Source organism: Musca autumnalis, unplaced genomic scaffold (assembly GCF_047663935.1).
Source record: "Musca autumnalis isolate F117 unplaced genomic scaffold, ASM4766393v1 scaffold_5, whole genome shotgun sequence".
Lineage (NCBI taxonomy): Eukaryota > Metazoa > Arthropoda > Insecta > Diptera > Muscidae > Musca > Musca autumnalis.
In genome coordinates this window covers 69142530-69168744 of record NW_027412088.1, presented here as the reverse complement: position 1 = coordinate 69168744, position 26215 = coordinate 69142530, and the positions used below count along the sequence as shown (strand labels likewise).

General features: G+C 37.1%; 1 protein-coding gene across 2 annotated transcripts in view; it reads right to left on the bottom strand.

Moving 5' to 3' along the window:
- Nucleotides 1-21330, bottom strand: part of cv-2 (crosveinless 2-secreting protein) — a 393914-nt gene extending 372584 nt beyond the window's left edge. The window contains exon 1 of one of the 2 annotated variants that reach the window (XM_073988356.1): nucleotides 20436-21330. The gene's annotated coding sequence lies outside the window, so the exon portion shown is untranslated. The remainder of the gene's footprint in view (nucleotides 1-20435) is intronic. The other variant, XM_073988357.1, reaches the window with a different exon arrangement.
- Between the last annotated feature and the right edge of the window lie 4885 nt (nucleotides 21331-26215).

The window sequence follows — 26215 nt, the reverse complement described above, 5'->3', positions numbered from 1 at the left end:
TCGTCGTCGGCGGCTCGATAGTGGCGGTTCGTTGGTTGGTTGATGGTGTTGGAAGTGTTTATTTCAACAACAAATTTTAATCGAAGAGAGAATAATATTACATTTCGCACCGAATTAAGTGGCGACAAACACAATGGTGTTAATCACACCGACAAGATCTACAAAACGAATGGATGTGTGTTTCTGTTTTAGTTGTGTTTTATTAGAAGTTTTATTCTCGCTTGTAATTTTTCCAAGAATTACATAGTCAGATAAATAAATGATTTCTAAAAAATATCCATATACATACAAATAGTTATAAGAACAAACCTAAACTATAGCTATGAAGCAGGTGGAACAGTTCTTTGTATCGGCAAATGTAATGTGTACGAAAAGAAACAGGAATAAAGAAAACAAATACAAATTATATACACATACATAAAAATTAACTTTTTTCTCTCAAATATCGACATTTTTCTGCGGGATCTAATCGCATAAGCAAAGTTCTTGCCTTATTATAATACCTTCCACCATAATATGGAGGAATAATTAAATTTGTCATTCCGATTGTAACACTTCAAAATATTCGTATGAGATCCTATCCTATAAAGTACATATGTATGTATAATCTTTATCAGCATAAAATTCTAACTCGATATAACCATGTCCCTCTGTCTGTTGAAATCAATATACAGCTCGGAACATTTAAGATAGAGCTCTATAATTCGGTATAGAAGTTTCCACTACACCTAGGATGTTTAGTATTGAAAATGGACCATATCGGTCCACGTTTTGATATAGCACCCCAAAAACGGTACCTCGCGATTTTCGGTATTTTGAAGGTTGTGGCCTCAATATCTAACCGGAATGTATGATATTCGGTACTTAGTCTTCGTTGGGTGACGTAGGGGATGGAAGATACCAAGGAACGGTCTTGACCGGCTTAAACATGACAAAGCCCAGGATTTATCTTGGTCCCTCTTTCATCTCAAGTAGACACTGACCTCAACGTGGTGTCACCTGGGGAGGTGCCTTTAACACCCGTTAAAGGTAGTGAGCTAACATGTGCCGCGCGTTCACCGACAAGAACATTAAAAACTTGGGTTTTGGGCGTCGGGTTAGTAACCCTCCCCTAGAAAAAGCAGCCTACTATAAAAAACGAAAGAAAAGAAAAACAAACCACTCTAAAGTTGACGAACCCCGCAAACGTTTTAAGGACCATGATCTGTGAATCTGCACCTGGAATGTTCACACTTTTTATAGAGAAGGTGCACTCTACGCATTGGCACATGTACTTGAAAAGTACAAGGCCGATATCACTGCCATACAAGAAATACGATGGATTGAGAAAGACGTCACAACAACACCTAAAGGTGACGCACTGTATTATAGCTGCCATGACACAAAGCATGAGTTTGGTTGCGGATTTGTAGTCGGTCGGAGGTTAAAACATCTGGTCTCCAGCTTCACCCCAGTGAATGAAAGACTAGCTGCAATTCGATTAAAAGCAAAATTCTTCAACATCAGCTATATTTGCGCTCATGCACCCACTGAAGACAAGGACGAACAGACCAAAGATATATTTTACGAGCGATTAGAAGAAACTTATGACCGTTGCCCTGCCCATGACATTAAAATTATTCTAGGCGATTTTAATGCCAAAATTGGAAAGGAGAATATCTTTGGCCCAACACCGAGAAATTCAGTCTCCACCGTGTAACATCTGAGAATGGTATGCGGCTGATAGACTTTGCAGTGGCAAAAAACATGGTAGTTAGCAGTACCAGATTTAAGCATCTAGATATTCATACGGGCACCTGGCTGTCTCCAGGTCAATGAACAAGTAATCAAATTGATCATGTTGTGATAGATGGAAGACATTCATCGAGCGTGTTGAATATACTATTGTTCCGAGGAGCAAACATAGATTCGGACTACTACCTTGTTGCAGCAAAGGTACGTACCTGTATAAACGTTGCAAATAAAACACGAACCGATACAACGCTGAAGTTGGACATCGGTAAGCTGCAATCACAACAGATAGCCACAGCATATTCCACTCAACTAGCCCAATTGCTTAATCAAAGCACTCCTCATCCCGATAACATATCAGTGCAATGGCAAAACATTGCCCACTCCATGCAAACAGCCGCAAAATCCATACTTGGATACCAGAGACCTCCACCAAGGAATCCATGGTATGATGAGGAGTGTCGTGCTGCCACAGAAGAGAAAAATGCGGCATATAGGGCTACTTTACAATCAGTAGCAACGCGTAGCGCACGAGAGAGTTACAGGGAGAAAAGGAGAGAGGAGAAACGTCTTTTCCGCAGGAAAAAGAGAGAGATGGAAAAGCGGGAGTGTGAAAAAATCGAGATGTACAGGAGCCAGAATGAAGTCCGAAAGTTCTACCAAAGAGTGAAACATGAAACTGATGGCTTTGGTACAGGTACATCGCCCTGTAGAGACCAGCAAGGTAATTTGGTAACTAATACAGATAGTGTGCTCAGGATATGGAAAGAACATTTTTCAAAACTATTTGTATCCAATAGCAGTGAAGACGGCGAAGATACCACGGATCCAATCACAGAAGATGGTATTTAATGTATACCACCCGGCCAAAATGAGGTAAAGACAGCAATAAACCGGCTGAAGAATAACAAGACAGCACGAGCTGATGGCCTACCAGTCGAGCTGTTCAAAACAGGAGGCGACACGCTGATAAGGTGTATTCATCAACTAGTTAGCACCATCTGGCAGGATGAACGAGTACCCGACGATTGGAACCTGAGCATCCTGTGCTCTGTCCACAAGAAAGCAAATAAGACTGTATGCTCTAACTATAGGGGCATAAGTCTTCTCCCTATTGCCTATAAGATAGTGTCAGGGATAATGTGCGAACGACTAAAGCCTATGGTCAATGAAATAATTGGGGCATACTAATGCGGCTTTAGACCTGGCAAATCCACCATTGACCAGATATTTACCGTGCGGCAAATCCTGGAGAAGACCCAACAGATGCAGATCGACACCTACCACCTTTTTGTCGATTAAAAAGCAGCCTTCGACCATGTCTGAATTTGGTATCCCCGCAAAGCTCATCCGGCTTTGAAAAATGACTTTAACTGACACGAGGTCCTCAGTTAAAATAGGAAAGAACCTCTCCGAAGAGTTTGGTACCAAAAGAGGTTTCAGACAAGGAGACAGTCTTTCGTGTGACCTCTTCAACATCCTGCTAGAAAAGGTTATACGAGAGGCAAACGTCAAAAGAACCCAGCAAAATAAAATTGAACTACTTCATGATGAAGTAGTACTTTCACAGCTTCTTTCCGAAGCAGTCCACAGAGAGTCATGATAGATACAGTCTATTCTCTATCTTTTGACAACATCCGATTTGTATCCATATCATCGAATTTATTGTGTATGAACAATTTATGAGTTTTTTGCAAAACGACTTCTAAACAGCAAAACACATGATCCGTTATGGTTATTTTTTACTTTTTATCCTAGAGAATTCGCTTTTATTGCTCAAAAATACTCGAAAACTTCTTAAGAAACGCTTCTTTATTGACTTCCACAGAGTCATGCAAAATGTGTGATGAAGATGCCAATTAGACAGCATCCTTGCTGCACCATGCCCTTGTAAAAATCATGACTTCTTTCACGTAAAAAGATGTAGTCCAGATGCACTTGCACTCATGATTCAACTACTTCTTTGGCTACAAACATTTTGCTGGGAAGTGGCACAATCTACACCAATAGTCACATGTTACTTGCTTATGCTGATGATATAGACATCATGGGCCGATCAGAAAAAGAAGTAACTGATACCTTTATAAACGTCGAAGGAGAATCTGCTAAAGTGGGTCTGGCGGTAAACGGTGAGAAGACCAAGTTGATGGTGTCAACGCGCAATGCGTCCATTGAGCTCGGACCGACTGTGGAAGTTGGTTCCTATAATATTGAGGTAGTAAAAGACTTCGTCTACCTCGGCACCTCCGCAAACACAACAAACGACATCAGTTGTGAAATAAAAAGAAGAATTGTATTGGCCAACTGATCCTACTTTGGTTTAAGTAAGCAGTTTAAAAACAAAGCAACATCTCGTCAAACAAAAATAACGCTCTACAAAACACTGATACTACACTGATACTAAACGTATCGAGATGCAGCGATTGCGTTGGCTAGGCCATATCATAAGAATGAGCGATGATGAACCTGCTAAAAAGGCGTATAAATACGGACCGCTTGGTTGTGCACGCAGAATTGGCAGGCCAAGGAATAGATGGCGCAAACAAGTGGATGATGAGATGACAAGGCGCGGTATTCCAGAGTGCGAAGCAACAAATAGAGAGGAATGGAGATCTCTTCTGAATTGGGCCAGCTAAGTAAGTAAGTATTCGTATTACAAACAATGCCCACTGTGCATTAGTTTTTATTTATTTTTTTTTTTAATTTTATTTTGTTTTCATTATTTGTTTTGTTTTTTCTACAGCCTATCACCATGATCAAACGCTTTCTGTAATGAATGGCAAACATCAGAAATGTGTAGTGTAAAAACTATAACAAATATCCGCCACCGTAGTAATAGTACTAGCCACTACACACAGCCTTTTGAACTTCATTTCCGTATAATAAAATTTCTAAAAATTGCGGCATTTATAGAAACAAAAACAATACACTACAAAAAACAACAACAATCAACAAAAGCTGCTATTGCCGCTGCCACTACTGGTGCTGATAATTTTTTCATCAATGAATTCTCAATCACTGAAATCCGCAAACGTATAGTAAAACAATTTTGTTTCACAAGAAAAGAAAAAACAACAATAACAATATAAATAAAAGGGAAACAGCTGATGATAAGTTGTAGAGGCATCTGTATTACAGTGCCATACACGAAGTCTAAATTAATAACAACTGCCTAGACATGCTTCATTATGAAAAACACAGATTCAGTTCTTATCAAACCTAAGATTATGAACAGGGATATAGGGTTCTCTTTACCTGTCTTCTACTAGACAATTTTTGGCCAGGTAAAATATGTCATCTATCCCTGATTCATATTTAGATGAGCTATTATTTAAGATTCGACAAAAAAAACTTCAGTCTCAAAACGATTTTAAATTGTTTTGCCGTCCACACATATAGTTGACTATCCAACGTTTCAAGCTTGGCCAGAGGGTTATCTGCTCACATTGTCCTCAAACAGCGTGGAGTGCCTGACTGTATCAAAGCCTTTTGATAATTCAAGCGCTACAATCACTGTTCTATCAAACGGCGGTCTCTGGTTGATTCCTTGACAAATATATGTGGAGATGGCGTGCAGAGCTATTGTCGTGCTATGCTGCTTACGGAATCCATGTTGATGATCGGCAACTTAATAGCTATTCCTGATACTGGGGAGGACTAAGGCCTCAAGGGTCTTTGCTATGGGCGACAAAACGAAATCGGCCTGTACGATTCACTTTGCTGGCATCCTTGACTGGCTTCAGTAGCGGGACCACCCTGCCCATTTTCCAGACTTTGGGAACAATGAGTGGGGCTAGCGACAAGTTGAGAACTTTAGTGAGATACTCCACTCCCGGCTCATCCAGCTGATTCAGCATTACCATCGAGATTCCATCAGGGCCCAACACTTTGTATTATTTAGTGTTCCTGATGGCATTCGCAACATCATCGTAAACAGTGGTGGTTCATCCTCAGCTGGAGAAGATCTGATGCGACGTAATACTCTTCTCTTTGTCCTGTCACTCTCGGGGTGCTCGACAAACTGTCGATTGAAATAACTTGCGCACCTCTTCGGGTCAGTCAACTTAACGTCGCCAAACATGACTGCGGTCCAATCTTCCATCCTTTCAGGGTTCGAGAGTGACTTAACCATTGCCCACAATTCATTTAGTCAACACACAGCGCTCATTTTCCGTAACATCGTGAAGTACACGATTCAGCAATGCTACTGACAACTGATGGACCTGTGTGCGGGTAAACTTTCTCTTCGAAAATTAGCTACCGTCGAACTAAAACGCCTTTTTTTTTAATTAATTCTCTTTCGAGTTGATCTTATTAGACCTATTATATACATTGAAAAATTAGGAGTCTACCGAAGTCCCACTCATTCAACCATTACGCTACGTTTCACGGGTGTTTAAGCCGATCTTCAGGCATATTAAATGTTGTTTTTGTGGCAGACGCCTTTTTCTTTTTTTCACAATAGATCCCAACAACAGCAACACACGCCATATCCACACATATCGGTCGATGACAGTCGCGCGACCGTACAGTTATGGTGGCTCAACTATATGTGTGGACGTTTGTAGAACGTACAGAAATAAGAAGTCCAAAACCTGTAAAGTGAAAGAGGGAGTCCTTCAAGGCGAAGAGATATAACCGGAACTGTTTAATCTCTACCTTTCCGAAATTCCAAAACCCTCCACCCTCTACGATCTTGGCGTCGGGTCCTATCATCGATGTCATATGAGGTAGGTTAAATGTCTACAAAGCTGACTTTGTGCAGGTCTTCCGTCTGAGGAAATCTCCGCCGCAAAATCCACTTTCACACTGTTCAGTAACTGGATGGCTGAAATGACGCTCCCCCTACAACTATTCGTCGATAGTGCCCACGTAGCATGCTAGAGTCGTCCGCACTAGCCACACCTATTTGCGACAAGATCAAAAGTAGGAGTAAGTTTTTCAAGTCGCTGTCAGCTGCACTTGGGTCCTGGCAAAGCAACCGTCATATAAATCAATAGACCAAGTTGTGGCATGCTAAACGACGGCAGTTTGGTATGAAAATGTTGGCGGTATGCATTTGAAGAATATTCAAACCGGTCAAAATGCCGTCCTGGGGACTGCAATAACGAAGACGAAGATTTTACCGGTGCATCAACCCAACAATATGTTGTCGATGCATTAACGGCTTGGTTCTTATCGCCGTGAGCATCCCTGCCACGATCTAGTGGACAGGCTTCCCCCATCCAGACATGTCAGGAGAGATCTTCATGATGATGAGGTCCAAACCTCTAGATCAACGAGCCTATCAGGCAGGCTTGAACAGCATTCATACTGATGCAGTTTCGCAGGCAGTACAATCGTACAATACCGAACTCGGAGACAGCATTCGCAGCAGGAGAACGCCAGCTACTAAGTGGTTTGACCCAGTTAAGATCAGGATGACGCAGCCGACGCAATTCATATTGGGCCCGAATTGATGGCAAGATACCCAAGACATGCCCTACATGTGGAGTGGGACCGCACGACACGCTGCACTCACCTGTCTCCCAATTCTTTATGGAAGCAGTCAGTCAAGATAGCAGAATTTTTGAATCTGGCTACAGAGAAACCAGATAACGAACTAACATATTTGCGTTGCTACAACAACAACATCTGACAGTATATTTTTTCGGGCGTAAGGTCATTCATCCTGATATGATTACCCTAAAACTGTAAAAACTCTACTGCCGCCAACTAAAATGTATCTTTAAGGGAGTGCCCGAATTGGCATTAATTCTTCCAAACTTACATCAAAATCGAAAATGGACTATACTAGTCCAATGCCTCCGGTATCTCTCCCTTAAGAAGAGGTTGATACCTGTTCGGGGATAAATTGAAAACTTGTTCGGATAGTCCTTTTACTATTTAATACATAACTATCGTATTGGAAAAAAATAACCCATACTGAATTTGCTTACTTTCATTATGGCACAGGCACAGGGGTATATCTTGTCGGCAAAGCGGTAAAGTCAATACCTCCTTATTCATACATCCCTCGCATTAAAGTTTTCAGTAGTCTTTGATGAATCTTTTACAACACTACAATTAAATTTTTCATACTTTCCTCGATAATGGATCTAATGTTTCAAAAACCCCGCCCAAGTGACCTTCTTGTAAATAAGAAGGTAACGTTTTTTATACCCTCCACCATATGGAGGGTATACTTAAATTTGCCATTCCGTTTGTAACACATTGAAATATTCGTCGGAGACCCTATAAAGTATATATATTATTGATCAGCATAAAATTCTATGTCGATTTGACCATGTCCGTCTGTCTGTCTGTTGAAATCAAGATACAGCTCGCAATTTTAATAATAGAGAGTCAAAATTTGGTACAGAAGTTTTTATTACTTGCAGGATGGTTGGTATTGAAAATGGGATATATCGGTCCACGTTTTGATATAGCCCCCATAGAACGGTACCTCCCGATTTTCGGTATTTTTAAGGTTTTAGCTTCATTATCCTACCAAAATGGCTGAAATTTGGTACGTAGTCTTCTTTAGGGGTATAAAATTTTCCCACAGAATTTTGTCGGTATCGGTCCACACCTTCATATAGCTCTCATAGAACGGTATCTCCCGATTTTCGGTATTTTTAAGGTTATAGCTTCATTATCCTACCAAAATGGCCGAAATTTGGTACGCAGTCTTCTTTAGGGGTACAAAACTTTCCCCTAGAATTTTGTTGGTGTCGGTCCACACCTTCATATAGCCCCCATATAACGGTACCTCCCGATTTTCGGTATTTTGAACGTAGTGGCCTCAATATTCCACCGAAATGGCTGAAATTTGGTATTTAGACTTCGTTGGCGGTACTCATACTTCCCCTTTAAATTTGTCGGTATAGGTCCACGCCTTCATATAGCCCCAATGGAAAGGTACCTCCCGATTTTTCGTATTTTGAAGGTTGTGTCTTCAATATTCCACCAAAATGGCTGAAATTTGGTATTTAGTCTTCAATGTGATATAAAACTGTTCGCCAGAAATATGTCTGCACAGGTCCACGCTTTCATATTGCCACATTTCTGACTAAAATTCGTCGGTGTAGGTCCACGTTTCGATATAGCCCCATAGAACGGTACCTCCGGATTTTCGTAATACTGAAGATTGTGACGTCAATATCCAACAGAAATGGCTGAAATTCGTTATTTCGTCTTCCAAGAGTTATAAAATATTCCAGAAGAGTACTATCAGTACTGGTACACGTCTTCCTATATCCCCATAGAAGCTTACTTCTTGATTTTCGGCATTTTTTTTAATTTTAGCCACATTCTCTTACCGAAATATAGGAAATTTGGTATTTAGTCTTCTTTGAGCATAAAAACTTTTCGTCAGAAATTTGTCGGTATAGATCGACGTTTTGAAATAGCCCCCATAGAATGGTGCCTCACATTGTTTTACCGAAATTGCTGAAATGTAGTACTAAGTCTTCTTCATGCGCGAAAGGAAACTAAGTATTCCATTTTACTTCAATACAACTTGTGGTGGAGGGTATAACAAGTTCGGCCCTGCCGAACTTAGCACCGTTCTTACTTGTTTTTTTTTATGCAGACTGTGATTATATTGAATGACAGGTACCCAAAGGAAGGTACCTTCCAATTTTAGGAATTTCAAAATTTTACCCTTTTTATCACACCGAAACGGGTGAAATTTGGTATTTAGTCTTCGCGGTATAAAACATTACTAGAGACAATTGTGGTCCACAATTTAATGTAAAAAATTTGCCCCATTTAAGTTTTTTGCTTTTGTTTGTGCTATATTAGTTCGATTAAAAGCCTTAATAATATATGTATAATATATGTATGTATATATGTATCATCTGTCGATAGTAATTAAAACATATCGTTATACACTGCCGGCATTTTTTTTTTTTGACTTTAATTCTTGTTTTTATTTTTTCGCACAAAAAAAATTGTAAAATTTTGCTAGCAAATGTAGTGACTTGACACAATAACTGAGAGTGTCTGGGTGTGCGTAAGTTTGTGTGCACTTTACTCGAGCAATATCGTGAAAAAGGTATTTACAATTGTAAAAATTGTGTCAAAGTCTATTTACATTCTAGTATTTACCAAATGAGGCTAGGCAATTTTTAGCATATGCATATGCATATACATATATTATATGTGACGTACTCATGTGAAGGTACATACATACATATGTGTCTATTTGCAATGATCACATAGAATAGTTTTCGTATTACTTATCATAAGGTGTTAATGTTGTTTCTAATAAACCGTGGTTAAGAAATATAACAATTTATATAAAATGATTTTTATTAATGTGGATATTTTGGAAAAATTCTTCCTTTTTCTGATGTGTGGATAATGACAATTACATACAAGTATTCATAAGATCCAGATATGTGTAATTACAATCATATATGTAAGTATGGAATGCTAAAGAATAAAGTCATATGATCTTCCTCTTTATTCTTTCGTATTCACAAATATTTAGGTGTCTTTATGTCATATCAACTACAAATTCAGGTAAATTTTACTAAGTACCAGCCTCGATTCTTCGACAAAGGATTTTGAACAGTTTAACATATTCTAAGCACCTACCACTCGGCAAAGCATTTTTTCAGTATCTAAACCATGAACCACTTCCCTCAAAAGGTAATTGTAATAACTCTATATACGAATATAATTTATTGTAAGCAATTGCAGCAATTTGTACCAATGTGTACTATGCAAATCTTAAAACCTTTTAATGAACTTTTGTATCTATAAAAGGAAAATTTAAAGTTGATTTTTTTCGTTTGAAATATCAACATTTGCATATTTAATTTATTGTTTGTCGTTTACACATTTACCTAATTCAAATTTGACCTATGGTTTTCTATGGCTAAATTGTAAAAAAAAAAACAACTTGTTTTCACATTTGTGTTTTATTTAAAAAAATACACAAGAGGCGTTCCAATTTTAAGTGAGTTGTGAAAAAATATTCAATCGCTATTATAAAAAATGCACTTTATCCCAAAATATACCTTAAGGTGAAGACAAAATATATATTAAGGCATATAATTATATTAAGACTTATAATATTCTTAAGCATCCAATAATAATTTTCGAGAATAAGTTGTTTATGTGTCATAAATTTTTTTTTAAATTCCACCTAAATTTAAAATATAAACTTAAAGGACATATTTGTTTTTTAATAAATTGGAAAAAAGAATGGGTTATTATTCTTATAGTCTCCACAATTTTTGAAACCTTGGGTTCTCTTTGCAATAACAAATATTACATTGCAAATATAATACTGCATTCGAGAAATGAAAAAGTTCGATGACAGAGAAGCCCTTATAGTGCCAACAAGTCTGATGATCCTCTACCAACAGCGAAACATGTCACATAATGGTGGTTGTGTGGGTTCGCATCTCATAATGGCTTTCCTTTTTCACTCGTAACAAATCATCGGCCATTAAGCTCGACTTTAACGAGAAATTATTAAAAAATAACAAATATCGTTTCCTAGCTGAACCAGATGCACTTCCCAACTCCGACTAAGATTAAATATATATGAATGAACTTTAATTACATTAACTTTTAATGTAGCCAATTTTATTAAAACTAAAAAGGCGAAACACATAGTGCATTATAGATCATTAAGCTCGATTAAAAAATTAAAAAATTAATACTAACAAGTAAAAAAGTATCAGTCGGCTTAGCCGACAAAGAGGGCTGTGTGGAATGATATACTTTTTTCCAAAAAAAATGTAAGGGTATATGAACCGACAGAAGTATGGATTGGATTAGAGCTCAAACATTTGCGGGGGATATCGATAGATAGGGCTTTTGTACCATACTGGCCTACGAAAAGCATAATATCGGGTCACTAGGAAAACCTTCGGTAAAAATGTCCAAAGGATCCTCGAACAGACCCTTAACTACACAAAAATATTGAACATTTGTATCGGTGGTACCCTAAGGATTGGGCCGATAGAGTCCAAATTTGAACATAAACTAAGCTTGGACAAAATATTTTGAGATCGATAATTTAGACCAAATCGGTTGCTACGCTTGTGAGATATGGTGCCATAGGGGATTTTTACTCCTCTCGGGCTGTTTTCTCAAGAAGTATGGAGTTGCCCCTGAAAAAACTTTTAATGTTGTAATTGAGGCAGTGAATACAAGATGCTTCAACAAAAATCAAAGTGATTCGAGAGCAGGTCCTAAAGTGAATTTATCCAAAATTTTGTGTGGGAGGTACCCGAAGGGGTGAACAAAACAAATACAGATCGTCCATTTTCGATCCTGTTATATATCTGGTAAATATATTAGGATTTTTGAAGTATGGACCAAATAGGTCACTCCCATCCAGTGTTGTCGTGCGCACAATTTTCCCGTCATTTTTGAACTTTTTTTGGGGGAGGTACCTGAAGGAGTGGACCGATATGGCTTATCTTTGAACTTAAACTAAGTTTGCACAAAATATTACGAAGGCCACATTTTGGACCGAATCGGTAGATCCGTTCTAGAGTTATATTGCGCTCCAACCACTACACACGGTGTCAATGGGGTTTTTTTTGCACCTTTAAGGCTATTTTCTCAGGAAGTATGGACTTGCCCCTGATGAAACTTGTACCGTCGTATGGGGGCAGTGAATACAAGTTGCTAAACAAAAATCAAAGCCATTCGAGAGATGGCCCTAAACTGAACTTTTCCGAAATTTTGTGTGAGAGGTACTTAAGGTGTGGACCGATTGAGTCCATATTGAAATCTTATTTAAGTCTCCGATACAGTTCACGATGGGCAAAGTATGGACCAAACAATTAGTATAATAGTATTAAAAATGATCTTCGCCATAATGGGTAAAATTATCTAATAAATTACAAGTGAACGGGGCCGACTATGTGATACCCTACACCACTACATCATTGTCGACAATCTACTGATTGAAAGGTTTGTAGAAGAGAAGAAGAATAAAAGCTAAGGTATTTGTCATCAAAAAAATACTTAAATATATTAAAATAATATTTTATTATCAATGACAACACATTTTGTATCAATTTAAAACTCAGATTGTCCACTTTCAATATCGGGCTCTCCTTTTGTAATACATATATGCAAAATAAACCGAGATATCCGTATTGACAATAAAATTCCACAAATTAGAAATTGGTACCTATATCTGAGCGTATTTGTCTATATATCTAGTATTTGACCACTTGGAAAAATGGAATGTATTACCGACTATTGCGATATCTCTGTTATTTAGCCACCTACGCCAACCTACTTTCCATTATTGTAAAGGAAGGATTTTCTACTTTCATAGTCAAGCTTTGCTTTTGGAAGGCCCCCAACCAAAGCTGTGATATTCGTCATTATAATTAAAATCGCAAAAATGAAAAGTTGGATTTCATATTCGATATATTCGTTGTTTGACCATTTACGACAACATACTTTACATCGCACAGTGGATCCATTTGTATGGAGAAAGTGGCCAAAAATATTTAGAGTGCAAAAATCAAGCCAATGTGCCGGTTACACCTTTGTGCTGCTGCGAATAGTGTTTTAAGAAACCATGCTCGTAACATTCCCTCTGGAAGGGGTATACGGTAAGAATTGTTTTATGCTGTTAATACAAAATTACATGAACAAATGTCCCCATTATCTTATGATGCAAAAAAAGGCTTGGGGAAACAAAACAATCTCCAAAACAACATAAAATCCAACCAATTGAGCGGATTAAAAAAATCAACATTTTTGTCTGAAAATTGGTAAAACTTTTAATATAGACCTTATAGCGTTATTCCTGGAAGGCACATACTACCAACGTGAGACAAATTTGGAAGAAGATTTCTTCATCTTGCCACTAATGCCAATTATGTTAATGTGCGTGGTTTGGTTGCAGAGTTATACGCTAATATATCCATAGAAACTCTATTCGAGGCCAGCTTTAGTCAGCGACCTACCATTTATAGTCTGGCACTAGATGGCAGCTGATTTTAATACTGAATAATCTTAAACCCATGATCTACTTTGGAAAAGTATACCCGAGGTGGGCACTGGTGGGCATCATAACTAAAACCTTAGTTCAAATTTAAGTATATGATCGAATTGGCATTCCAAAATACGCTAAGAAAATATGCAGCTAACTGGAATTCCACAACACGCTTAAACACTATTTTTTTAATGAAAATTAAATCCACTATAATATTTTGCTATACGTATTAGTTTCGCGATATTTTGAATATATTTACTTGCACTTAATATATAGGTTGTACTCGCAACAAAACATATTAGTCAAATGTTCCGACTTTTGAAGCTATTCTTACAAATATCGCGTTCGAATGAAATAAAAACGAATATATTTTTAAAAAGGTCCATGTCATAGCTGTCAGTGTTGCCAGGTGTTGTACCAAAATTCTGACATTAATTTTTTTATTTTTGGCCAATGGGTGGATCCACTGTGCATCGTTAGAAAGGTGATATTTTCTATGTTCATTGTTAGGTTTTGCTTTTGGTATATCCCTTATAGAATCTGAGATATTCGCTTTATAATAAAACGTTGACTTTTTCCACATAAGTTTTTTGCCCATTTCGACCCCTAAATACTATCCGACCATCACCAATAGGCTTCTTCCCCTTTCCGAGATCCTCATCAACACCCAAAATTTTGTGACGATCCGATCAAAATTGCGACATGTAGCGTGATTACAAAGTTTAGATGGACAGACGCTGAAACCTTAAATATACTGAAAACCAAGTGGAAGCATTCTATGGTGGCTAAATTAAAACGTGGTCCAATGTAGCTAATTTCAATACCAAACATCCTAGAAGTAATATAAACTTCTAAATCAAATTAATAAGCTCTATCTTAAATGTTGTGACAGACGAATGGACAGTCGGACTTTGTTTGATCGACTTAGAATTTTATGCTGAACTTTATAGGGTCTCCGACGAATATTTAGATATGTTACAAACGGAATGCATATTTAACTATAGCCTCTATATAGGATTAATTTATCGGTATCGGTCCACTCCTTATGGTAACTCCTTCACAAAAGTTCAAAATTATTCGGTAAAATGTTGCGCACGATAGCTAATGAAGGGTGTAACCGAATTGGTCATAACTTTGCACTATATTTTTTTATTTTCACGTTTGAAGATGGACACCTCCCACATAAAATTTGGAAAGAAAAAATACAGTTTAACAGCTCGTCTCGGATAGTTTTGAAAATTTTTGCAACAAGTTCTTCTTGCGGGTCCTGTTACGGCGGGCAAGTTCATACTTTCTGAGATAATGACCCACCGATTTGGTCAAACGTTGTACATCATACAATTTTTTTACAGGCTAGTATTATTTCGAGTACCTCCCACACAAAGTTTGGAAAAAACGCAGATTAAAGAATCGTCTGTGATCGTTTTTTTAATTTTTGGCAACATGGTGTGTATGCGGTCCTTGTAATTACAAAGGTATGTATATTTTTCGGGGTCAAGTCCATACATCCTTCTTATCTTTAGGTCCGAGGTCCGATGATCTACATTAGGGTTATAACTTTTTTGCAAGTTTTGCAAATATCAAAAATACCACCGCATAGCCGTGGAGATCATAAAAAACTAGTATGAAACACGGTGTAAGTTTTTCTCTATCGAGAAAAAACCAAATGCATTGAAGTTTAGTAATGCATTATTTAATTTTATTGAAATGTTCTGTTTTTCTTTAAAAAAAACTCGCGGATTTTATGTTTATATTTATTGTACCTATCGGACTCGAGAATATGTGGTCATATGCAACGAATTCGCGAAATTTACAGACTGTTTTTTATGACTTTGCCTGTGAGAGTTGTATTTGTTTTCTATAAATATTTATTCGAACAAAGCAAATTTAAATTTTTAATAGAAAAAAATATCAAAAGGACTTTAGTAATTACAGTCGGTGCGGAAACTTTTTTCACAGAATCGAACTAAAACACGCGTTTTCGTTATCAGGACAATATTCCGCACATGGTACTGGTGTGGTATTTTTTGGTTATAGCCCTAATCTACATATGTCGGCACCGCTGACTGATACTTTCTTACTTGTTTGTATAGTCCTCGTTCGAAAACGGACATTTCAGAGTTATTCGACATTACATTTCGCCGAAATTTGATCCTGCAATCACAGTTTTCCTACGATTCATTCGTTCCGTCTACCATACGTCTGAACTTCTTTTCCCCTGCAAATTATTTATTTAGGGGTTTTCAGAATTTGGAGACCTTTTTCGAGAAACTGTTTCAAAAATAGTGTTTTTTGACCTTTTAACAATTTGCTTGACAATTATGCAGGTTCCGAAAAATGTTGCACTCTGGCAATAAATTCATCAGTAATATTACCTGTCCTTAGAAAACTCTAAACGTCAAATAAAAATTTGGTCCAAATTAGTTTGGACCAGACAAACCGACCGGATAGACAGAGTTAAAACAACTCCATATTGTTTGACACGGATTTCGTCCTAACATATTTGTAGTCCAAAGCCATTATTCCGATTAGGTAAATTTTTTACTTTAACAAAGTGCATGTACCGACGTTAGCCTTAGCTAAGGGAATCAGCCTTACATCTCCCTAAATCGGTCAAAAAATTCCTCATTAAATGTCAACGAATTTGATATACATATATAACACTGGTCAACAAAATGAAAAAAAGTTGACTGTTTCATCTGAATTTTTTTTTGCATTTCTTACTCAATTTCAGTTTTTCCCCACCAGCTTTTGTTTTTAGATATAGCAAAGAAACCTATTTTGCGATGTTTACCTAGATTTTCGTTTTCCTTGGCCACCAAAAATACTCTTTAGGTTTTTTAACCTGGGTTTCTTAAAAATATGTCATGTGCTCTGAGGTGTTTTCGTCTTACATGGACTCCAACAAAACCAAAATGGTGCATCAGAACCCCGGCATTTTTTGTTTTGTTCGACTTATACTGCGTATACTTAATATCACATGATAGCTTTTATGACGTTACTCAAATGTTTTGGAACTGGTACAGTAAACTATAAACTAGATTACCCAACTCTACCATCTTTCTTTGTTTATTTATGACTCAGGCTGATGTTATATCTCATTTTTTCATGATAGACATATTTTTGCCAGGCATTGAATATAATTCCAAAACACTGTTACACTTACATCTTCCCACACCTTATGAGAATTTAAATTATCCTTTTAGTTTTAATCAATCACTTTTATCTTAATACTATTTTTGATAATTATTATATTATATATTAATATTATATTAACACTAGAAACTGGCAAAATGTGTGTATTATGAATGATCATAACAAATTTAGTTAGGGTATGGATAGTTACTTCAATTTCAATGGTTAATTCAGCCAATTTTGTCAGAGCAGCAGTTGGTGCCACCATTATAGTATTTAGGACCATGCCAAAATCATGGATGTTATGGCTCGTATGTCAGATACATATATATTCACTGGACAATAGCCGTACTCTATTCCAGCATTTTCACATACAATATCAGGAACCTATGACTTATCCAGATGACGTTATTTTAGTTTATAGTACTAAAATACTTAATTTTACAAATTCCGATTTGGGTTATCGATATTTTCCCCATATATATTCAGCATAGATATTCCAAAAACAGTTTGGAGCGAGCACACATAATCTTCTGAAAGAATTTATTATTTTATTTATTTTGTGATCGCAGATAACAAAAATGTGAATAAAAACGGTAGAATATGGTCCTAAATCATATATAAAAAGCGAAAGCTTTTGGAGATGTTGAAATTATACATACAAATTTCTTTTCTTCAGAAACTCATAATGAAATTTGATTTGAAACATATCTTCTTTTGACAGAATCTCCAAAAAGTAAAGTATTTTAGGAGATTTTGACTCAGTATTGAATAATATTTAATTAAGAGTCCAAAAGTTTAACAAATAATTTAATATCCCTTTAATATCTAATTTTGTAACGTCATTTTCTTAACAAAGTATTTTACTTAGATATTTGTGTAAAATATTTCTTCTTTTAACACCTGTCGTCTAAACCTAAATTTCATATTACTTTCATGCATAAACTCAAAAAAAAAAAAAAAAAAACAAAACAAATTTATTCAAACACAAGTAAAAAGTATCAGTCAGCTTAGCCGACAGATCTTATGTGAATTGAAAGTTGCATCTACGGCCAAATCGAATGTATTTATGGTCTTTTCATTATTTTGTGACATTTGAGCTTGTCGACGAAAATATGGATTAGGATTAAAGTTGCAGAGGAGGTACTTAAAGGAATGGACCGACATAGGCCATTATGGAAGTGGATCTTATTTCAGTGGGTCATCGTATAACGTATGGACCAGTATGCTAGGAAGCATGGATTTGTGCATGGAAAACATAATACCGTTGTAAGCAGGACAACAACGAACAGCATCAACATACATTTCCAAAGGATCTTCGAACAGATCTTAAACTGCACTTAGACACAAATGTTGAACTTTTGTGGAGAAGGTACCCTCCATTTTAGAAGTTAAACTAAATTTGAACTAAATACTAGGAGATTCAAAGTTTGGACCAAATTCGTACAAGAGTTATCATGCATACAATTTAAGTGACATTTTTCAAATATTCGGGGCAACTACCGGAAGTTGTGCACAGGTATTGCCTATCTTCGAACTGAAAGTATGACAAAATATCAGGAAGGCCAAATTTTGGACCAAATCGGTTAGTTCGAGAGTTATCGTGCTCTCCAGCCACTACATATGGTGCCATAGGGGTTTTTCTATGGACTTACACAGCGAATGCACGTTGCTTCAAAAAAATCAAAGTGATTCGAGAGCAGGTCTTAAAGTAAACTTATCCGTAATTTTGTGGGATAGGTACCCAAAGGAGTAGACAAACATAGTCCATATTCGAACCTGATCTATATCTGGTAGATATATTAGAATGTGTAAAGTATGGACCAAATCGGTCACTCCACTCAAGAGTTATAGTGCGAACAATTTTCCGACCATTTTTTAACTTTTGCGGGGGAGGTACCTGTAGGACTGGACCGATATGGCTTCTGTTCGAACTTAAACTATGTTTGGACAAAATATTACGAAGGCCAAATTTTGGACCAAATCGGTTGATCCGTTCGAGAGTTGTCCTGCGCTCCAACTACTACACACGGAGTCAGGGGTTTTTTTGCATCTTTCAGGCTATTATCTCAGGAAGTATAGACTTTCCCTAATGAGACATGTTCCATCGTAAGGGGGGCAGTGAATACAAGTTGCTACAACAAAAATCAAAGAGATTCGAGAACAGGTCCTAAACTGAACTTTTTGCAAATTTTGTGTGGGAAGTACCCGAAGAGTGGACGGATTGAGTTCGCACTAGAACCTCATCTAAGTCTGGTATAATATTCACGATGTGCTAAGTATGGACCTAATCGGTTACTCCCTTCAATAGTTTAATGCGCACAAATTTTCCGAACATTTCCGAACTTTTGTGGGGGAGGTACCGGAAGGAGTGGACCGATATAACCTATCTTCGAACCTAAATTAAGTTTGGACAAAATATTACGAAAGCCAAATTTTGGACCGAATAGGTTCATACATTCAGTTATCGTGCGCTCCAGCCAGCCAGACAGACAACCAGACGGACGGACGGACATGGCTAAATCAACTCCAAATTGTCTGAAACACATTATTTCGATGAGGCATATGAAAGTATGAAAGTGTATATACCCTCGTTAGCATAAATGCTGAGGGTATAAAAAATTAACCCACAATAACTCTCGAACGATTTGGCTTAAATTTTTTACCGCCCAAACTTAGCTTAAATTCGATGATGGTAATTTTTACATACTGAATTCATGTATCTTAAAGGCTTTAGGCACATACTCCATCCAAATTAGTTGCAAATTGACGTTTCAGGTGTTCGATTAAGACAATATTTTGTTGTCGTTCCCATATAACAAAACATTTTTGTACGTTTTAAAGAACTTCGCCAAACATCCAGCTGAATCAGTAGACTAGAAATCTGCTCTTAAAATATTATTGTTGTGTGTTGGTCTATCGTAATGAATTTTGTTATTAGAAGAATTCAGAAACATTTTTCCAGAATTACAAAAAGATCTATTTTTATGAAAGTGAATTTCGGCGGTGTATAAGGACTTTTCGTTCGGCCCATAAATAAACGTCTCAGTTTCTGGCTGAAGGTCTACCTCATCTGTGATTTTAGTGTTAAATTTATACGGAATGTCCGTTCAAGATGTCTGCAAAAATCATGTAATTTTAATGGGGAATATTTTGGGCTGCATCGCCGTTCCCCTTGTTAATTAAGAATTTCTTGGTAGACAAACCTTCGCTTGGCATTGGATATACAGACAGCAAACTCTTTTTTTTCAAAAACACTGTACAACTTACATCTTCACACATATATATTTCTCAAAACTCTGCCTAATTCTTAAAACATGACGACGTGCAAATTTTCGAAAAAATGCAGATTTTGTATTAATTTCAATTCTAATTAAAAAGCAAAAACTAATTTTCCGATCGTATTTAAAATTTACACAAATTACATAAGATTTTGAAAAAACTTATTTATTTACTCAATTATAAAGCGTGTTAAATGATCGACCCTGTCGCCTATAATCTTTTACACCTTTATATGGAAATATATGAACAAAAAAATACAACACTGATTTCCTATACTATAAGATACCTATTAATTATATATAATAGTAATAATTGTAATTACCTTTAATTAAAAACACTCATACGCTCCATTGTTTCATTGCTTGCCGGTAATGCCCGCACAACTGCCGTGGCGGAGCGGTGTGCTGTGTAAACAGTTTACTTTTCAGCTTGCAAAATTTTGTAAAACACAAAGAAAAAGACCGACCGCTTTGTTTATTTATCTTTAACACAATTTTAGTATTTGTTGGTATTGGAAGTGTTTGGGGTTTTTCATATTGACGCAGTGGGTTTGAAAAGAAAAAAAATTACAAAACTTTTTTCATTGACACTGAACAGAAAACGCGCCAAAAATTTGTTTATACAATTTGTTGTTATGGTTGTTATTATTTATTTCGTTATTTTGTTGTTGTTTTTTACTTTTTTAAGATTTGTTGAATTAAAGCATTTATTTCTAAGAGAAGATGGAACGTCACAGTATAGATTAAGCTTATTTTATTTTTGTTGTTTACATTTTGCAAAAACAAAATTATTTGAAAAAATAAAAAACAATAAATAAAAAGAAAAAAACACTCTCACATATATTTAAATGAAAACTAAGCCCGCTCTTGCTCTCCCGTTTGGATTTGTTAATATATTTTTTCTCGATTAAATTTTATTTTAATTCTCTTTTGGCTTTACAAGAATACTAAATATTTCCAAATGATTTTTTATGTAAATTATGTTTCTACATATTTTCGGGATGTGGACCTTTTGTCTAAGACCAGCAGCCAGCTTTTAGCTTTTCTCATTCAACGAAATTCTGTAACAGATTCTTATTTATCAATAAAATCGTGAAAATGTTAGACCGTTCGGCGCTACGGTTTAACTGCAACTGATTGTTTTCAAACTGTTGTTTAATTCAAATACACTGAAATAGTAGGTCCATACTTGGCTGAGCCAACCAATCACATCGAACTGAAACTACCAATCAACCACAACCGCCAATGCAACCCCAACAACCATTTTAAACAAAGCACAACAATCCAACCTAAGCGACGAAGCAGTCAGTAAAAGCCGGCCAACCAAATGAACCAAAACAACAAACAAAATAACAACAATCAAGCATAACAATCCACCAACAGAGTATAAAAGAGAAACGTTAATAAGTAATAGTGATGATTCTCTTATGCTATGCTCTTTACTGTAACAAATGTAAATTTTACAGTGGGGCTTGGGAATGTATCATTTAACAGAGATGGGGAATCAAGTGCTTGCTGCTGGCAATCAATGTAAAGGTCTTGCAGTTTCCGAATTAAAAATAACAGTTCAGAAGAATAAGAGTTCTAAATTGCTACGACGTTTTGGAAGGTGGCGGTAAAAACTTCCTTTTTATACCCTCAGCCCTTAGATTAACCAGATTAACGATAAAAAATTGTTGGTGTACAATGTAGATACAATTATTGTACTGTATATATATCTACATGTTTTATAGAAATGTAGTAGGCATAAATTTGTATACCTGTTTTATGTGAAAAATATTTTCAATATTTTTCCATTCAATTCTAAAACTTCAATAAAGAAACTTTATCGATATAGAACCACTGAGTGTTTCAAACTTTGCAATAGGATATTTATTTTTACGTCAATTATCAACAAAGAGAATGCAAGGAGATCAATCGATGGAATAACATATAACAGAATTTATGGATATTGTGGATCGTTTAAATGACCTTGGTGAGGAAATTAATGACCACAAAACTGTTGCATTTTTGCTTGGGAGCCTGCCGGAGGAATACATTTCGTTGGTTTCATCATTGGAGATGCGTCCAGAGAACGATTTAACGGTGGATTTGGTAAAGGAAAAACTGCTTCAAGAATTTAAACGGAAATCTGAAGTTTCTCCATTGCCTGATACGGTATTTAAAACTCAAAAGAAATTCAAGCCAAGATGTTTTTCATGTGGTAAGATGGGGCACGTAGGGGATGGAAGATACCAAGGAACGGTCCTGACCGGTTTTAACATGGCAAAGCCCAGGATTTATCTTGGTCCCTCTTTCATCCCAAGTGGACACTGACCTCCCCGTGGTGTCACCTGGGGAACTGCCTTTAACACCCGTTAAAGGTAGTGAGCTAACATGTGCCGCGCGTTCACCCATAAGAACGTTAAAAACTTGGGTTTGGGCGTCGGGTTAGTAACCCTCCCCTAGAAAAAACAGCCTACTATGAAAAAACGAAAGAAAAGAAAAACAAACCCCTCTAAAGTTGACGAACCCCGCAAACGTTTTAAGGACCATGATCTGCGAATCTGCACCTGGAATGTTCGCACTCTTTATAGAGAAGGTGCAGTCTTCGCATTGGCAGACGTACTTGAAAAGTACAAGACCGATATTACTGCCATACAGGAAATACGATGGATTGGGAAAGGCGTCACAACAACACCTAAAGGTGACGCACTGTATTATAGCTGCCATGACGTAAAGCATGAGTTTGGTTGTGGATTCGTAGTTAGTCGGAGACTAAAACATCTTGTATCCAGCTTCACTCCAGTGAATGAAAGACTTGCTGCAATTCGAATAAAAGCTAAATTCTTCAACATCAGCTTTATTTGCGCTCATGCACTCCACTGAAGAAAAGGACGACCATATGACCGTTGCCCTGCCCATGACATAAAAATCATTCTAGGCGATTTTAATGCCAAAATTGGAAAGGAGAATATCTTTGGCCCAACAGTCGGGAAATTCAGTCTCCACAGTGAAACATCTGACAATGGTATGAGGCTGATAGACTTTGCAGCTGCAAAAAACATGGTAGTTAGCAGTACCAGATTTAATCATCTCGATATTCATAAGGGCACCTGGCTGTCTCCAGATCAAAGAACAAGTAATCAAATTGATCATGTTGTAATAGATGGAAGACATTCCAGCGGGAGTGTGAAAAAATCGAGATGTACAGGAGACAGAATGAAGTCCGAAAATTCTACCAAAGAGTGAAACATCAAACAGATGGCTTTGGTACAGGCACATCCTCCTGTAGAGACCAGCAAGGTAATCTGGTAACAGATACAGATAGCGTGCACAGGATATGGAAGGAACATTTCTCCAATCTGCTGGTATCCAATAGTAGCGAAGACGATGATACCACAGATCCAATCCCGCCCGGCCAAGATGAGGTAAAAACAGCAATCAACCGGCTGAAGAATAATAAAGCAGCAGGAGCCGATGGCTTACCAGCCGAGCTGTTTGAAACCGGAGGCGACGCGCTGATAAGGTGTATGCATAAGCTAGTTAGCACCATCTGGCAGGAAGAACGCGTACCCGACGATTGGAACCTGAGCATCCTATGTCCGGTCCACAAGAAAGGAGATAAGACTGTGTGCTGAAACTATAGGGGCATAAGTCTTCTCCCTATTGCCTATAAGATAGTCTCAGGGATATTGTGCGAACGACTAAAGCCAATGGTCAGCGAAATAATTGGACCATACCAATGTGGCTTTAGACCTGGCAAGTCCACCATTGACCAGATATTTACCCTGCGACAAATCCTAGAGAAGACCCAAGAGATGCAGATCGACACATTTCACCTTTTTGTCGATTATAAAGCAGCATTCGACAGTCCCCTCCGATCAAAGGTATTCCACGCAATGTCTGAATGTGGTATCCCCGCAAAGCTCATCCGGCTTTGTAAGATGACTTTAACTGATACTAGGTCCTCAGTTAAAATTGGAAAGAACCTCTCCGAAGAATTTTGTACCAAAAGAGGTTTCAGACAAGGAGACAGCCTTTCGTGTGACCTATTCAACATTTTGCTGGAAAAGGTAATACGAGATGCAAATGTCAAAAGAAATGGCACAATTTACACCAATAGCCACATGTTACTTGTCTTGTGTTACTTGTTGGCTAGGCCATATCATGAGAATGAGCGATGATGAACCCGCTAAAAAGGCGTATGAATACATGCCACATGGCGGTGCACGCAGAATCGGCAGGCCTAAGCTTCGATGGAGCATACAAGTGGATGAAGAAATGAAAAGGCGCGGTATTCCAAAAAGTCAAGCGAAAAACAGAGAGGAATGGAGATCTTTTCTTAGTTCGGTCTATGGAACAAATGTTCTGTAATGGGCCAACTAAGTAAGTAAGGTATGGTTTGAAAACTGTAGCTGCTTTGTTTTGACCGAATTACATGCAATTTGACATTTGAGGTTCCCAGTGTGCACAAAAATTATCATTATGAGTAAAAATTTTTGTATAACCTCCATATAACGGTATCTTAAGATTGTAGGTATTTTGATTACGTTTGCAATATTTTTACCGAAGTACCTATATTTTAATATTTGAAGAATTATTAATGTAGTTCCATATTTAGGTATTTTGAGAATTTTGGCTACATTCTTATGACCGAACTACTAATTTGACATGTAAGCCAAGGAGACTCTACCCGTTATATGACATTTCAGGTTTCGTGCAGTCATTTTGAGGATTTTAGCTAAAATTTTTAACCGAAATAGTTGTAATTTGATATTTGAGGTTGTACGTAGTCACAACAGTTCTCCGACAAAAATGGCAATATAGGTTTATGTTTTAGTATAGACCAACATATATGGTAACATGGGGAGGGTGTGCCACGTTTTTGTTCAAAATGTTCTAATATCAACACCGCTAAAGTTTTTTCAAATATTATTTTTGGAAACAATATAAGCATATCTTGTTTTTAAGTTTTGATATACATTTGGTAATATTCAAAAAAGTTTTACAATCGTTGAAGTTGAGGTTCACCATTTAATAAGTCGCGAACTGCTAATATATTTTATAAAATATGGATACATTTATATTAATTGAAGTGTTTTAACCAAGATCTCAGAATATGGACCATAACAAATAATTTTCGTGGAAGCTGCGTTGGTGGTAATATAAAACAAGTAAAAAAGTATCAGTCGGCTTTGCCGATAGAGATATACCCTCAGCCTGTGCAAATTGAAACACTTTTTTCACAAAAAACTTATGTATTTAGGGGGTTTCAAAATTTTGGTCGTATGAACCAACAAAAATGTTGATTAGGATTAAAGTTCAAAAATTTTGCGGAAAAGGTACTTAATAGAATGGACCGACATAGACCATGGGGGTGCCATAGGGGGTTTTCTCACGAAGTATGGACTTGCCCCTGAAACAACTTTTACCATCGTAATTGAGGCAGCGAATGTAAGTTGCTTCAACAAAAATCAAAGAGATTCAATAGCAGGCGATTCGAGAGCAGGTCCTAAACTGAACTTTTCCGAAATTTTGTGTGGGAGGTACTCGAAGGAGTTTACCGATTGAGTCCATATTGGAACCTCATCTAAGTCTGGTAGAAATTTCATAATGTGCAAAGTATGGACCAAATCGGTTACTCCCTTCAAGAGTTATCGTACGCGCAAATTTTCCGAACATTTTCGAACTTTTGTGGGGGAGGTACCGGAAGGAGTGGACCGATATAATCCATCTTTGAACTTGAACTAAGTTTGGACAAAATATTACGAAAGCCAAATTTTGGACCGAATCGACAGATCCGTTCGAGAGTTATCTTGCGCTCCAACCACTGCACACGGTGTCATAGGGTTTTGTGTAACTTTCAGGCTATTTTCTCAGGAAGTATGGACTTTCCCCTAATGAAACTTACAGCGTCGTATAGAGGACAGCAAATACAACTTGCGTAAACAAAAATCAAAGCGATTCGAGACCAGGTCCTAAACTGAACTTTTCCGAAATTTTGTGTGGGAGGTACCCGAAGGAGTGGACCGATTGAGTCCATATTGGAACCTTATCTAAGTTTGGTAGAAATTACACGATGTGCAAAGTATGGACCAAATCGGTTATTCCCTACAAGAGT